Source organism: Zootoca vivipara, chromosome 6, assembly GCF_965207765.1.
Source record: "Zootoca vivipara chromosome 6, rZooViv2.hap1.1, whole genome shotgun sequence".
Lineage (NCBI taxonomy): Eukaryota > Metazoa > Chordata > Lepidosauria > Squamata > Lacertidae > Zootoca > Zootoca vivipara.
This window is the reverse complement of record NC_142589.1, coordinates 64,311,564-64,327,389: the sequence shown is the minus strand read 5'-3', so window position 1 is coordinate 64,327,389 and position 15,826 is coordinate 64,311,564. Positions and strand designations below refer to the sequence as shown.

General features: G+C 47.8%; 1 protein-coding gene across 3 annotated transcripts in view; it reads left to right on the top strand.

Moving 5' to 3' along the window:
• Window positions 1–11,919: 11,919 nt before the first annotated feature.
• TMEM200B (transmembrane protein 200B) overlaps window positions 11,920–15,826 on the top strand; it is a 32,537-nt gene continuing 28,630 nt past the window's right edge. For 2 of the 3 annotated variants that reach the window (XM_035120387.3, XM_088672453.1), the window contains exons 1-2: window positions 11,920–12,058; window positions 13,252–13,478. The gene's annotated coding sequence lies outside the window, so the exon portion shown is untranslated. The remainder of the gene's footprint in view (window positions 12,059–13,251; window positions 13,479–15,826) is intronic. The other variant, XM_088672454.1, reaches the window with a different exon arrangement.

Below are 15,826 nucleotides of genomic sequence, written 5' to 3'. Positions count from 1 at the left end.
AGGGGCAGGAGAGGCTGTGGCTGCCAAGACCCAGCCCCGTGAGATGTACTGGGCGGGAAGAAAGGAGGAATGAAAAAGGGCACAAGGAGTTTCGATTTAAAAAAAAAAACAACCCACAATGCTTTGTGCTCCTGCATCTAATCTTGCCCCTTTCTAAAATTTATTGATTTATTGCTGTGTGTTTTCCTTTCTGTAAATCTACCAAAGAATAAAACAAAATAAAATTGGGATTAAGGGTTTTTCTTAGAACAGTGTGCTGTGTCACATTGGTTGCACTTGTCCGCCTTCTGATAGGAAATGCTCTGCAGGGGGAGACAAAAAAAGGGGGATCAAGGAGGGGTCAGTTTGGAGGGACTGGTAAACGTCTCTATTTTCATCTGAGGAAAGTTAGAGGGTATGAGGTTGACCGCCTCTTGTTTAAATCGTGTGCCTCGCTGGTTTCGTGCAATAGGTACACAATGGCTTTGTAGCTCCTTACTGTACTGCAGACTGATGAATTTGTGCTCGGGGTGTAGCTGGCTCCTCAGCAATAGGATCTGGGTGGGTTTTTTTTTTTATAAACTCTGGACCATGGATTCCTGCAAAGGAGATCTACCCAGTATGCTCCCCCAAAGTCAAAGCTTGCTAACAGCCATGTCTCTTTCAGCGCAAGTCATCTCGCTCTGAGCTTAGTGGCCTCTCCAGAACCGCATTCTTTCTCTATGATATAAGGACCTGGCTGCAATGAAGTGCTGTTTGCTTATATTCCTTACAGACATCCCACATTTGCAGGCTAGATGCCTAAAAAATCTCCAGAATGAAGTGTTACAGATTAGGCAGTTTAGCTGAGGTAGCCTGTTCCACTAAGGGATTGAAAAATGTACTGCAGATGTTGATTGACGGCCCTCTTTGGTTGAGGCAGGGGGGGGGCACCCGAGGTCTGGAAGCCTTCCACAAATTCTGTGCAGCTTCAAGCTGAACTGCCAGTTCAGAAATATCATGCAATGCTCTGGACAGCTTCATAGAAACTTCCAAACCATAAGAGCTGTGGAACAGACTACCTCAGGAGGTGGTAGGCTCTCCTTGGCTGGAGGTATTTAAGCAGAGGCTGGATAGCTATGTATCTGCCAAGGATGCTGTAGTTGCGGGTGGCACTGTGGTCTAAACCACGGAGCCTCTTGGGCTTACCAATCAGGTGGTCAGCGGTTCGAATCCCCAAAACAGGTTGAGCTCCCATTGCTCTGTCCCAGCTCCTGGCAACCTAGCAGTTTCAAAGCATAACAGTGCAAGTAGATAAAAAGGTACCCAGTTGGGAAGGTAAATGGCGTTTCCATGCACTCTGGTTTCCATCACAGTGTTCCGTTGCAGCAGAAGTGGTTTAGTCATGCTGGCCCATGACCTGCAAAGCTGTCTGTGGACAAATGCAGGCTCCCTTGGCCTGAAAGCAAGACAAGCGCTGCAACCCCATATAGTCACCTTTGACTGGACTTACCTGTCCAGGGGTCCTTTACCTTTACTTTTACCTAGTTGGCGTGCTATGGTCCATGGGGTCATGAAGAGTTGGACACGACTAAACGACTAAACAACAACAACAGTTGCATCTTGCATTGTAGATGATGCATTGAACAGGGGGTTGCACCAGATTAATAATCTGCAGAATATGTGTCCATTCATTTGTGTCAAGGTAATGTCTCATCGCACCAGATATATGGAACAAACTCATACAAAAAATCTAGATCACTCACTTGCTCCGATTGCTTCCCCGGGGTCAAACAACAGTGTCAATGAAAGAGATCTGCTGCTACAACTTGGGGGGGGGGCAGTTTACCTCCTCTTCCCCTATATTCCATTGTATCACCGTTCATCCTTCATTTTTGTTCTCCACTGACACAGTATAAGGAAATATTGATAAAGAGAGGCATTCAAAATTCTAGCATGCTCAGTATATTGTGTGTGTTCTCTATTTCCAGGAGTTACATGAAATTGCAGGGGCAGCACGATTAGGTTAAGTTTCCCTTGGGTGAGGGAGAATGGAGAGAAATATATACAGCTTTCTGTAATGTATGTTTATTGATAATATCACAAGCAGAACACAAGTGGTGGCAAAGAGAAGTCAGGGGTAAGTTGAGTAGTTAATGTGCATAACAGCTGGCCACTCTGCACATTCACCAGGCATAAAGCAGAAATGGTCAGAGAATATACAAAATATAATTGAGATATGCACATTCCCAAAGTCCTGTTGGAGATTATGTACATTGACTGGGAAATGTGCACAATCTCCTCCTCAATGTCAGATCATGCACACATTCTCTATGAAGCCCGGTGAATGTGCACAATGACTGGTGGGTATGCACATTAACCACTCAATTTGTATTACCCTGAACAGAGACACCCCTTCAAGTCAGATGATCCAATGAGAGACCCTGAAGGAATCTTCACCTTCAGCCAACTCAAATCTCGTTAACTACCAACTGTAATTTTTCACAAATACACACCCTACCTGCCCCTCTCCTCAACCTGAAGCTTGTCACCTTTCCAAAATCCTGCTTGGTAACTCAGTCAAAACCACAAATTTCCCCAGTTGTAAGTAGACATCTCATACCATTGGCTTTCAATCACAGAACATCACCCAATTATGTTGGACTTCTAACCAGCAATTTGCTTAATGAAGGGATGGTTGGGCAGATGTGTGTGCATGCGACTAACAATATATCAAAATATCAATGCCACCTAAGTAAAATTATGACTAAAATTGGTTTAGGAAAAGGACGAAGGGGTTACTGTGCCGCAGGGAAGATCCTCGGACTGCTTAGGTTGCTTATTTCTGTGGGAAAGCAGAAAGACCTGCAAACTGATCCATTTTAGCCCAATTGAAGTCGATCCCAGTGAACAGGCTTCAAGCCAAGTGCAGCCGTTTAATGCAATTGGGGCTCAAATTATATCTATAGCTAATGAAACCTGGAGCATCTCAGCACCTGAGAATGAAATCAAATCTGGAATCACTTGAATGCTGCAAAGAAGGGGCTGTCTGTCGTGTGCCTAGTGACCCTGAATATCAATCAACCTCCCCTCCTTTGAAGAAGGGTGTTTTTCTTTTCCCTCACTTGCAGCATGCAGAATGCAGACAGGTTCAATCAATAGAGGAAGGAGATTTTAATGTGTCTTGATGCTTTTTCAAGGCAAGGCCAGGGGGACTTGGAAAAGGCCAGGAATGCATTTCTTAGTGTGAAATGTACAAAGTGCTGTCACATGCCGTTCCAGTCTCCAAGCAGCGAGGGGCTCCAGGGGTTCCAAGTGCTTTTCTGGGGTCCAGTTTCCTTAGAACGTAGGTCAGTGGAGATGGTGGGTGTCCCTAGCATATAGGGCAGGCACAGGCAAACTCGGCCCTCCAGATGTTTTGGGACTACAACTCCCACCATCCCTGGCTAACAGGACCAGTGGTCAGGGATGATGGGAATTGTAGAATCAAAACATCTGGAGGGCCGAGTTTGCTTATGCCTGATATAGGGTTTTGTTTACATATGTATACAGCAAGGGGATAAGATGGAGGAGCTCACAGCATTAACACCCCAACAGATCTTACCTCCCGATTCGGCTTGCAGGTGAGCCCCAGAGCCCAGCACAGAGCAAACCTCTCCTTCTTTCTCCTGCTTCCAGCATCGAACAGTCATGCACCACAACTCTAGCTATTCTCTTCCAAATACCAGTCATAAGAGGGGAAGGGAGAGAAGTCCCACCCATTTGTTCTATCACAGAGCTACTTCTTTGGATATGCCAAATTGTGGTAGTTAACTAGCCAGCCAAAGCCATCACCTTGGCAAAGGAACTGGTTTGGAAAGCTTCCTCTTATGCATTCTACCTGCGCAGATACAGGAAAATTGGAAGGGACTCCAATCCAGACTTAGCTCCCCAACTCATAATGGCACAAAGCCTTCTCACCCATCTGCATTTATGATGGCACCCTTTTTTGTTCAGACTCTGCTTCTGTGTCTTCAGCATCGGACTCTGACATAAAGGAACGATGCAAGAGAAGCTCTTTCTCATTCCTTTATCTCTTAACACCAGGAACAGCTTCACCCAGCGGTGGCTGGTGCCCAAGAGTTGGTGGAGCCAGAGGCAACGGTGGGCAGAAAAATAATAATTCTTCTACCTGGCTGAGTTCTACAAGGGGCAATGCTGAGACTATGGAGGAAGAAACTGACAGGCTGTATGTAAGTAAGGATTGGGAGGGATGTAAACAGGAAGTTGGGCAGGTGGGAGTTGGATGAGGGTAGACTGAGCTTGGTGGTACAGTACCCCGCCAAGGGGGGGGGAGACTAAAGATCTACATGGGGATCTACTGCCCCTGTGGATCTTGCCACCTGAGGCAGTTGCCTCATGGGTATGCTGGCCCTGCCTGGCAGGCTGATTTGGCCCCTGGGACCTGAGTTCCCCACCCTTCCAATAGGTTATTTGTTATAATAATAATTTATTGGCTACTTTTTTCATAGAAAGTGACTCAAATCAACCTACAAAGTGCATGGTGGGGAACCTTTGACCCCCCCTCCCGATGTTGCCGAACCACAACTCCCATCATCCGTGCCCGTTAGTCGTACTGTTTGGTGCTGATGGAGTTGTAATTCGGCAACACCTGGAAGGCCACATGTCCCCACGCTCACTCTAGTGACCTGGGAGGTCCAGGCTTTTTACAAAGAACTCTTCTTCAAGCATGTTGTGCAGTTAGTCATTGCTGGAGTCAGAGAGAGCCGCTGTGCTTGGTGATGGGACCTCTCCGCTTTAGTCACCAAGGTAGTTCTTGTGTTGATATGAGGAAGGAGAACTGGAATGGCAAACACTTGAGCTCTGCAGGAATGACGCCACAGACTTCTGCGAAGAATCTCAAGGGGCTTCTCTGAACAGTGCTGCAAGCGCACAGAGACAGACACAAGGAGATAAAAATGAAGTGCCTGAGGGTAGTAACTTGTGTAGCACACGGAATAGGAGTCTGTGGCTCCCCAAGTGCTGCTGGACTTCTTTCAGCCCCAGATTGCATAGTCAAAGGACAGGGATGGTGGGACTTTTAAGACCAACACATAGGCAGAACCACACCATACATTTAAAACACATCTAGGTCACATATAAAGGACAAGACTCCATCCCCAAGAAACCCGTGAACTGTGGTTTCCTCCTCACAAAGCTGCAGTTCCCAGCGACCATAACAAATGGCAGTTCCCGTGATTATTTGGGAGAGGTCATGTGCATTAAATGTATGGCATGCATCTGCGTGCACATCTGGAGGACCACGGGCTCCCCACTTTGTTACATATCAAATAACATATCAAATGAAATATTTAAATTAAAAACTTAAAAGTTTGATGAATAGTTTAACCAAAAAAAAAAGGCTTTCCAACAATTATCGGGAGATTAAAAGTTTTGAGGGATAGATGTAGAGGCAATTTCCTAGGGCTGGGGTAGCCAACCTTTGCGACCCCACGTCACATCTATTGCAAATTGCCTTGTGGGCAGTGCGTAAACCGTCTAAATAAAATATGCAAAGATATACATTGGCAAACTCGAGAAACTGTGGTGGGCAGCCACAACTCTCCCCAGCCCATCTGTAACCCCCACCGTACCACAGTCAGCCCCCTCCCATGCTACAATTAGGCACTATGCACATTCAAAGCACACACACCCCTCCAAAGAAAGAAAGAAAGAAAGAAAGAAAGAAAGAAAGAAAGAAAGAAAGAAAGAAAGAAAGAAAGAAAGAAAGAAAGAAAGAATTCTGGGCACTGTAGTTAGTTAAGGGGTGCAGGAAATTGTAACTCTGGGAAGGGTAAACTGCACTGCCTAGAATTCTTTGAGGAAAAAGATGTGCTTTGTGTGTTTTAAAGGTACAGAGAGCACAATGGCTTCTATTGGCTAAGGAAAGCTTCTTTCAAGCTCAATTTGAGCAGGGGGCAGGCAAGCAACAGGATCCTGCATGCACCTGGAAAGACCTCTGTGGGCACACCTGCACCTGCAGGCACCAGGTTGGTGACCCATGTCCTAGGATCTGTTTTGTTTTGTTTCTACGGATGCGAAACATGAGCCAAGGTGGCTCTCTTCATTTTGCATTCATTGTTGCCATGAATATTAAAGATCAGCTTCCCATCAACCTAATAGTTTCAATTATTAATAATAGTTCATTACTCTTCTCATGTCTACCTACATCAAACTTAACCTGGCAGATTCCTGCAAGCTCAGTTAGCCTGGCTATTTGATGTGCGCTAGCAAAGCATCCCGGTCCTGTCCGTAGATCAATGCACTGATCGTAATTCTGACGGAAGCTGCAGACTGTGATGTAAGGTTGTGGGTGGGTGCAGGGCTGCACATGCTTCTATTGCTGGCTATTTATAGGACGCCATTGTGCATCTTGCCAAAGTTTTGGATCAAAGGCTCGCCATAGCTGGAAGCAACAGGGAGAGAAAACACTTGGGCACATTTAAGCCACTTAATCTGGCCTCCCCAATTCACCCTCGCCGGAAGAACAGCTTCCATCTGAAAATTGCAGGATCTGTTTACATCGCCCGGTGGAAAAATAGGTAGGGCAGTATCCAATGAATGTCTCTCATCTCCACAAGGGTTTATGCTTCTACAGTGGAACTCCCCCCAAATCTGCTATGGAAGGTTGGGAGAAACCCCTACAACAGATACAGGGGTACCTCAGGTTACAAATTTAATTCATTCTGGAAGTCTGTTCTTAACCCGAAGCGTTCATAACCCAAGGCACGCATTCCCTACATAGGCCTCCAATGGCCCCGGAAGTGATTTGCGTTCGTATCCCAGGGCAAAATTCGCAACCTGGAAAACCTACTTCCAGGTTTGTGGAGTTCGTAACGCGAAGTGTTCATAAGCAGGAATGTTACCCACTGTATAGATGGTGTGTAGGCAGAAGAGAGGAGGAACTAGGGTAAATCCTTGCACTTACGGGATGCATTAGTTGGATACCACCCCTAGATAGGCTGTGAAATTACTTACACCGGAATAGACACTTAGAGCCGGTCCTACCGTTAGACAGTGGAGGGTGAGTGCTGCCTCAGGCAGAAGGTGCTGTTGGCAAGGGAATGGCAACAAGGTGTTGAAGATTTGTGCGCCACATGTCTTGCCCTGCACCCTCTAAGCTTGCTTGCTGCCCCCAGGTGCAGTGCAGGATGCTGTTCTGTTGCTGATACAACATTCAGTTGCCAATCCACTTGGTTTCAGCATCTTGAAGGAGGAAGCATCTTCTCCCTGTTTCCCTGTTTCACCCCATGCTCTCCAACATGCCTGTGTGGCATCATGGTTAGTTACGGAGGTTGGTTCAAAAATCAGGCAGTTCTGCGGGCATACTGGAGTGCAGGGAGAGGTTTTACTTGTTGCAGTATCTAGTCTGCTATTTTGCAGAGAATCAGAGTTTCTGAGCATTGAAAAGACAGCTTCCAGGGTGGTGGAGTTGTGGGGTGGGGAGGGGAGTGGGGTGGGGTGGGGTGGGGCCAGCTTCCCTATCAGAGACATATACTGCCAGAAGCAGTTCAGTCATGCTGGCCATATGACCAGGAAAGCTGTCTGTGGACAAACACCGGCTCCCTCGGCCTGAAGCAAGATGAGCGCCACAAACCCAGAGTCACCATCCAGGGGTCTTTTTTTTTTTGTACCGCCTATAATGGAATAGAGATGTTCTGCAGTAGTAAAAAGGTAAAGGGACTCCTGACTGTTAGGTCCAGTCACGGACAACTCTGGAGTTGCAGCGCTAATCTTGCTTTACTGGCCAAGGGAGCGGGCGTACAGCTTCCGGGTCATGTGGCCAGCATGACTAAGCCGCTTCTGGCGAAACCAGAGCAGCGCACCGCAACACCGTTTACCTTCCTGCCATAGCGGTACCTATTTATCTACTTGTACTTTGACGTGCTTTCAAACTGCTAGGTTGGCAGGAGCAGGGACCGAGCTACGGGAGCTCACCCTGTCGCGGGGATTTGAACCGCTGACCTTCTGATCAGCAAGCCCTAGGCTCTGTGGTTTAGAACACAGCACCACCCATGTCCTTTCTGCAGTAGTAGCCAGTGCCTATTGAGATTGGTAGGGTGGGAAGCAAGGAGATGAACAGTAGATGGCGCCAGAGCCAACGACAGGCAGAGCCTTATAGTTCTGTCTGCATCCTCCTCTCTGAGATATTCTATAAAGTCAACGTTAAAATTAAAAAGGACCACCCTCTGTACTGGTAAAAAGAGAGAAAGCCAGAAGGCGGGGAGTTGGCTGAGGGAAGACAAAGGTTGGTGAGGCAACCCATTTGCCCTTAATGGACCTGCATCTATTGTATTATGGCCAATTATTTCCTCTATTTCTGATATTAAGATAGGAGTCCCAAAACTTACCTAGCAATAATAATAATAATAAATATACTGCCCTATACTCAGAGGTCTCAGGGTGGTTCACACACACGAAAGAGAGGTGAAGGACAAGCAGGGTCCTGTGAGCTGAAAATTCATGGAAGCAGGAAAAAATATTTAGGGAAAAGCCCACTGAGATTGCACATATGGTACTCAATAGTTAGGGAATGCTGACCTGCTGTTGGGAGAGGAAGGGGAACTGAGTGACAAGGGGACTGTAAAGGAAAGCCGTGGAGGAGAGCATGGCTGGCTGGCTGGAACACTGAACAGGAGCATTCCACGCAGCAACATTTTGTTGCAGCGCTCATCAGGACCCACTCACAGCCTGATGCATCCTAATTTGTAAGACACAAGATCATGTCTGCCAGCGAATCCCATGAGTTATGTATTGCATGAAATAAAACCTCCTTGTGTTTATCCTAAGTGCGCTGCCGATTAGTCTTATTGGATGACTCCAAGTAAGCCACTATGAAAGATGAGTTTGATATAAGTGTGAAGAGCAAACAGACAATGATTCACTTTCTGCTCTAGAATGTGTGTGGCTGTGTACATGGGTGCAAATAACTTCCTGGCAGTAAGAGCTGTTTGATGGTGAAATGGACTACCTTGGAAAGTGGAGGGTTTTAAACAGAGGTTGGATGGCCACCTGCCAAGGACCCTGCAGCTGTGATTCGTGCATTGCAGGGGGTTGGACTAGATGACCCCCTGGAACCCGTGCAGCTCCACACTTATATTCTATGAGTCTATTCTTTTATCTCTGTGTTTGATTGCAACAGGTGAGGGCTGCTCTCTAACCAAGATTCACAGGTCGAATGCTGCTTAGTGTAGATGTGAATTTTAGATCAGGTAGTACAACAACATATGAATCCCACTGACACAACATTGCTGCTGGTAGGTCTCTGTTGCTGTTGTTGTTAAAAAGTTTGAAAACCACTGGAATATTCCATGTTCCTTGGACCTTTGAGGTTGCTCTTATTACTTGAAGCATATGTTGTGTGCATGTGATAATGAAGCATCTGGCCTTGAGTGACGGGGGCTGCTGTTACAGCACTGAATGTTCACAAACATTCCAAGGTCCCATAGAAAAAAGTGGAATGTCTGCCATCCGGTTTCTGTGAAGGAAGGGGTGCTGCTGGCCAGTTTGGCTGGGATTGAAAACCTTATTCAGCTTGGAGGGGTGGCAGCTTTGTAGGCAGGCCGGCACCTAGAGAAGAAAGGAACCTTAGAGATAGGAAGCCTAAAGGCAAGGTACTGAAGAAAGGGGAGAGAATAGGAAAGGAACTAAGAAACAGAAACCAAAGTACATAAGAAAGAGACAGGTAAACAAGTGCCTAGGAAAGGGCTGGGAACCTGGGGCCCAACAGATGATGTTGGACTCCAACTCCCATCAGACCCAGCCAGGATGGCCAATGGTCAGGGACAAAAGGAACTATTGTCCAACAACACGTGGAGTACCAAAGGTTCGTCAGCAATAGGATGGGAGATGTCTGTGTGGCAGGCCCAGCACCAGAATGCATTTATTGGGGTACCAGCAACCTGATAGGGCCTTTTCCTGACATCTGCATTGGGTCCCCTTTAAAGCTTTAAAATGACCAGTGCATTTTAATCTCCCACAAATGTCCACACTACATGATGGGAAATTAAAATGTCAGCCACCTAGCACTGATCAGAGATCCTCAATGCTGTTGTCACCAGTTAAGCCTGTTGATGTCTTCTTTTAATCTGGAGCCAAGCTCTGATGCCTGGCATATATGAGTTTCATGTGTTTGGGTTAGATCCAGACTTAGGGCTATATTTGACTCTAAGAGCTACCCAAAGCAGACGCACTGAAATCAATGGACCTATGTCATGTTTATGGGTCTACTCTGAGTATTTCTAATGTTGGATACAACCAATTGTCATGCATAGAGTAGACCCAGTGAAATTCATGGGACTTGAGTCAGCTATGACTAAATTTCACTGTTACTCTAAACAGGACTAGGTCTGTAGCGAACCACTGGTTTGAATTAACCAGCCAATTATTTGGCTACAGGCTTTTGAGTATCCAGCCTTAGTCAAACTCAAAGCATCCCCAATGAAATTAATGGACATTACTAAATGAGGACTATTAATTGCAATGGGTTTACTCTGATTGAACTTAGTCGGCTACAACCCCATTTAGTTTTTCGCCAGAATCTGTAATTTTGGTGGCATGCACAACACCATACATTTAAAGTGCATGGCTTCCCACAAGAAATCTTGGGAGTTGTAGTTAACCTCACAGAGCTACAATTCCCAGCACCTTTAACAAACTAGGAGAGTTTTTGTGTGTGGAGGATATGTGTCTTAAATCAATGGCTACTAGACATCATGGCGATATCCAGTGTCCAATGAATACCAGTTGCTGGACCCAGCAGGAGGGCAGAATGCTCTTCTTTTCCAGTCCTGCTTCCCCTAGGCATCTGGTTGGCCACTGTGAGAACAGGACGCTGGCCTTGATTGGCTATTGGTCTGATGCAGCAGGGTTTGTGCTTTTTTTATTAAATATTTTTTATTAAAGGTTTCTTGAATTACAAAGGTTTGTGCACCAGGTTTGTTCTTTATGCACGGTGTGCATCAGCCTTAAAGAAGCAGATTACACGCCTCACATCACAGCTACCATAGGAGCCAACGGTTCTAGGGGGCCGAGGGGTCTTGGCCCCCCCAATAAAATATTTGAGTGGGCTGCCCCTCTAAAGTTGATGGACATTGTCATTCCAATGTTGTGCGTACACCGCATCATGTGTGGGGGGCGGGGAGTATTTTATTCAAGTTGGCACCCCTGACGGCTACTTTCCCCAGCTCCTTGCCCATTTCGTAAGGGCAATTGAGGGCACCCACCTACCCACAGAGAATGTTTCAGAATCATTTCCCTAGGCAAGCAGTTGACGCACCTTCTATTCAATCCTACTCTGAATTCAGCTGCTCCAACACGTGTGTGTGCGCGCGGGGCGGGGGGCGCAACTCGGTTGGTTCTCTGTCCCCGCCCCCGTTTCTTCTTCGCCTTCCCCCTAACCCCTCCCCTCTTGGGCCACGAACTCTTTCCCTCTACCAAGTTTGAAGCGAGAACTGGGCGGGCAGGGAGCGAGCAAGCGAGGGCGCGACCTACCTTTTCCAGTTTCAGCCTTGGGGAAGGAGAGCGTCTCGCTCCGCGAATGAACGCAAGGCAAGAAAAGAGCGGGAGCAAATCTCTTCCAAGCGCGATCGCGAGCACGACAATTAGTCCTGAGTTCCGAGCAGAGTACAGTACTGTGTAACCCGATACAAGAGAGAGAGAGAGAGAAACTCTGGAGACAGAGCGTGTGCGTAAAAGCGCACGAGAGAAAGATTGCAGAAGGGGCCAAAGAACAAATAACAGACTTGGGCGCAACAGAAACGGGATCTAGCAGAACGACGCAGAGGAATCCTCTTCTGGAGAGGGCAGAGCGGAGGCAGGTGGGCTGGGATCCAGCGGATCTGGCTGGGTCTCTGCGCCGCCGCGGCCGCCTCTCTCTCCCCCCTCCCCACGTGGCTGCTCCATTTTGCCCTAACTGCGCGAAACCAGGAGGAGGGGGATCAAGGAGGAGGAGGAGGCGGCATCCACTGCGCTTGGGCCGCCGCGAAGGCGCCTTTGCGGGGGTGGGAAGAAGCCGGGAGCAGCTGCCGAGACTGTGGGGAGCCCGGCGGCGTGGCGCAAGGTAACGGGGGTAGCAAGGGAGTGGGACAGTCCGCGCCAGGCGCTTCGGGCGTCCGTTCCCGGGCTCGAACTTCCTTTGGCACCTCGTGGAGAGAAAGGGAGAGGAGAGGGCTGGGGCTTTGATGTGGGACGCGGTTTGGCGGAGCTAAGACGCGGCAAGGCTTGGCGACAGAGGAAGGGGGGCTGTTTTCTGGGGAGGTGGGAGAGGGTGTTTTCTCGCCTCTTCCCGGCAACAGATCCTCCAGGCTGCGGAAACTCTTCCTGCTGGGGAGCGACCCGCTTTGTGCTTTGCCCGCTATCCCATTATAAAAGGAGTAATAATGTTCATAATATGACCATATAAGACCGAGAGAGAGAGAGAGAGAGAGAGAGAGAGAGAGAGAGAGAGAGAGAGAGAGAGGAGAGCGCGACAGAGAACTTCGTTGGAAGCTGGCTTTTGCGGAGCCAAACCATTGCTCTACCCAGCTCAATATCCTCCACGAGGGCTCTCGGGGGTTTCAAGCGGAAGCCTCCCCACCCCCTCCGACCCTACATGCAGAACTTGCGGCCCTTTCCCCTTAATTTGCACGTGGGCGCCGTGGAACTGACTTGTGCGGAGCCCCGTAGAACACACGTGTATGTGTGTGAGAGACCACTTGGGTACAAAACCACTGCTTCCAGTATCTCCATGCATCAAGCCCTCTTCCATCCCCCCCCCTGCAAAAAAGAGGAAACAGTAATGCCCAACCAGGGAGGGCTAAACTCCCCTCCCCCAGTCAGCAACACCCCCCTCCCCATCCGCCCCAATTCCCTCAGTCAAGGGGTTGTGTGTTGTTACACAGGCAGGAATATGAGAGGAACTTTGCTCATGCAAGGTAAGCCAGAGGCCCCCAAGCATTTAAAACCCACTCAGCGTACATTTAATGCACATGACTTCACCCAAAGAAACCTGGGAACTGTAGTTCTCCCCTCACAGAGCTGCAATTCCAAGCACCCTTTATGAAACTACAGTTCCCAGGATTCTTTTTGGGGAGAGGTGCTTTAAATGTGCGTCAAAATGTGCTTTAGATATATGGTGTGGATGGACTTAATTTTCATATGCATCCTTTTGGTTTTTCTTGCTGTTTTGTGCCCGGCCAAACAAACAAACAAAACCAGAAACTAGTCTGAGAGAAACTCACAGAGGTTTACTTCTCTCTCCCCCCCCCTTTCAAGCTCACCTTCGCAAAGAGTTTATGGCTGCAGCCTGCTCCCTCCCCCTTCCTGACATGTTTCCCTTCGGATGGCTCAGGAGGAACCAGCAAGCTGGGATGCTCCACTTCTGAGCTCCTCTCTCTTCCTCCATCCTCCGCGGGAGAGCAGACCCGGGTGCCGCTGGGGGAATAAGCCGAAGGCAAAGCGATCAGCCCATACACTTGAAGCAATGCGGTGGTGGACGAACGGTAGGTGGCTCCTTCAAGTTGATTCCCCTGGGAGTTGGGGTAGGTGGGTTGCGTGCAGCTTCTCCGAAAGGGGTGTCAGGGGCATGCAAGATGTTTAGATGCATTTGTTCAGAAGGGAACGTCTTGTACTTGGAGGGAGTGTTAAACTCTGCACTTAATGTTCTTACGGGAGGGGGGCTCTTTCTTAGATGGTAGGGTGTATTAATTACTCTGTTTACTTCAAAAGGTAGGAAGGCAACCCTTCTGTGTTGTTCGGTTTTTTGAGGGGGGTGGAGTGAGGATTCCAGCTTTTTATGCTGCCTGCAATGCCTAGCCTGATGGCACCGCTGCCTGAATTCCTTCTCAGAAAGCTTCAAGTCTCTCCTTAGACAGCCCCAAAATGACATTCCTAGAAGTGTTGTAAGGGCAGGGGTGGGGTGACCCAAAGAGACCTGAAAATGGTTGAAGTTCCTGTCTGAACGCAACGCTAAGCAAGGCATTTATGCTCGACTCAGTGCAGACACTTGCTTTCTCAACTGCTGTGCCTCAGATTGGCTGGAGGGCTAAAGTCAGACAGTGGGGCTGGCCCCCTGGTTGTTTCTTTCTCTGATATAGGGATCCTTGGGGCAGTTCAGGAGAGGGGGGGGTTCAGGAAGAGAAGGAACATCCATTGTTTGAAGCCCAAAGCGTAAAGCTCTTGAAGGAAGACTGGGGGTGGAAGCATGTCCATAAATCTAGGTTCTTGGCGCGGTGACAAAATCATAATAATAATAATAAACAACCCTCCCGGGTTTTATAGGACTGGTGGGGCTGCAGAAGTGCCTGTAGCATTTCACTGTTTTTTAATCGAGGAGGCGGCTGTGTCCTGAGCATGGCTATGTGCAGGGAGGGAGGGAGAGAAGCCCTTTGGCAGGTATCCATCCACTGTTGATAAAAAGAGATTTAAACGCAAGGAGACAGGCTTTACAGCCCAAGAGAGAGAGGAGATGCAGTGGGGTGAGAGTTCAAGACAGTGTCAGGCAATATCCTAGTAAAACTAGCTGGACTCATAATTCCTCCTCTGGGGAAGGGCCATGGCTGAGTGGTACAGCATCTGCTTTGCATGCAGAAGGTCTCAGGTTCAATTCCTGGGGCTGGGGCTGTCTCTTGTCTGAAACCCTGGAGAGCTGCTGCCAGTCAATGTAGAATAGATCAGGCTGAGCTAGATATACTAATTGTCCAGCTCCAGTTAGAAATTAGCCATGTGCCAGGTGCGTTTTTCAACTGGCATGGGTCCAGTTGTGACCCATGGAGATCTCTGGATGCCAGGATGGCGACCAGTGTAGCCAGTGATGGGAGCTGTAGTCCAAAATGTATGGAGGGCGCCAGGTTGGGGAAGGATTATCTGAGCCACTGTTGTCAATTCTGACTGGCAGGAGTTCTCCAGATCCACTGGCAGAGAAGTCTTTCCCAGGCCTGTTATCTGACTTTTTTTTAGCTGGAGATACTGTGGATTGAGCCTAGGGCTTTGCAACGCATGTCCTGTGCCAATTAGCTGATTCTCAAGTGAGCATAGAATTGCAGCCTTAATTACACAGGGTGGGATTCAGTTAGGTGTTACTCAAAGTAGACCCACTGCAATTAATGGACCTAACAGAGCTATGCCCATTAATTTGAATGGTTCTGCTATGAATTGCACTTCATTGAATTCCACACATACCTTAAGATCCATAGATGTAAAATATCCCAATTCACTTGGCACATTCTCACCTCCCTCCAATAATGTGAGCTACTCTCCTGTTCTTTTACCATTGTTGGAAAAAAGTTATTAAGCACAAAAAAACCCTCTCTCCTTCCTTTGTGCGACCTTTCCTGTATGGAGTAGATAATTTTAAATGGCTAATGGGGGATCAACATTTACAGTGCAATTCTATATAATTGAGTTCAGTGGGGCTTACTCCCTGGTAAGCTGTTTCTTCCCACAGTTTTGTTTAAGGAAACTCTGCCCCCCATGGGGATTTTAGACCGTGATGCAAAAACAAAAAACAAAACAAAAACCCATTTCGGAAGAGTTTTTCTTTAGCAATTGCTTAAGCAGAGCTCCCAAACTGTGCTTTAGACTCCTCTCTTATTAATGTGTGTGATGCAAAACATGGATGAGCAGCATGGAGGGAAATGGTTATAAAAACCTCTTGAGAGATTATCTAGAACTCAGATTATGACTCAAGCCTTTCCCCACTGTTTATCACACAGCAGAAATTATTATCGTTGTGCTTCCATAAATGTAACATTCATTTGCAAACTTGAAAAGCAAAAAGCCCCCTTAGCTCCATGCAGAGCACACACTTTGTACTGAAAGGTCCCAGGTTCAGTCCCTGACATCTCCCCCT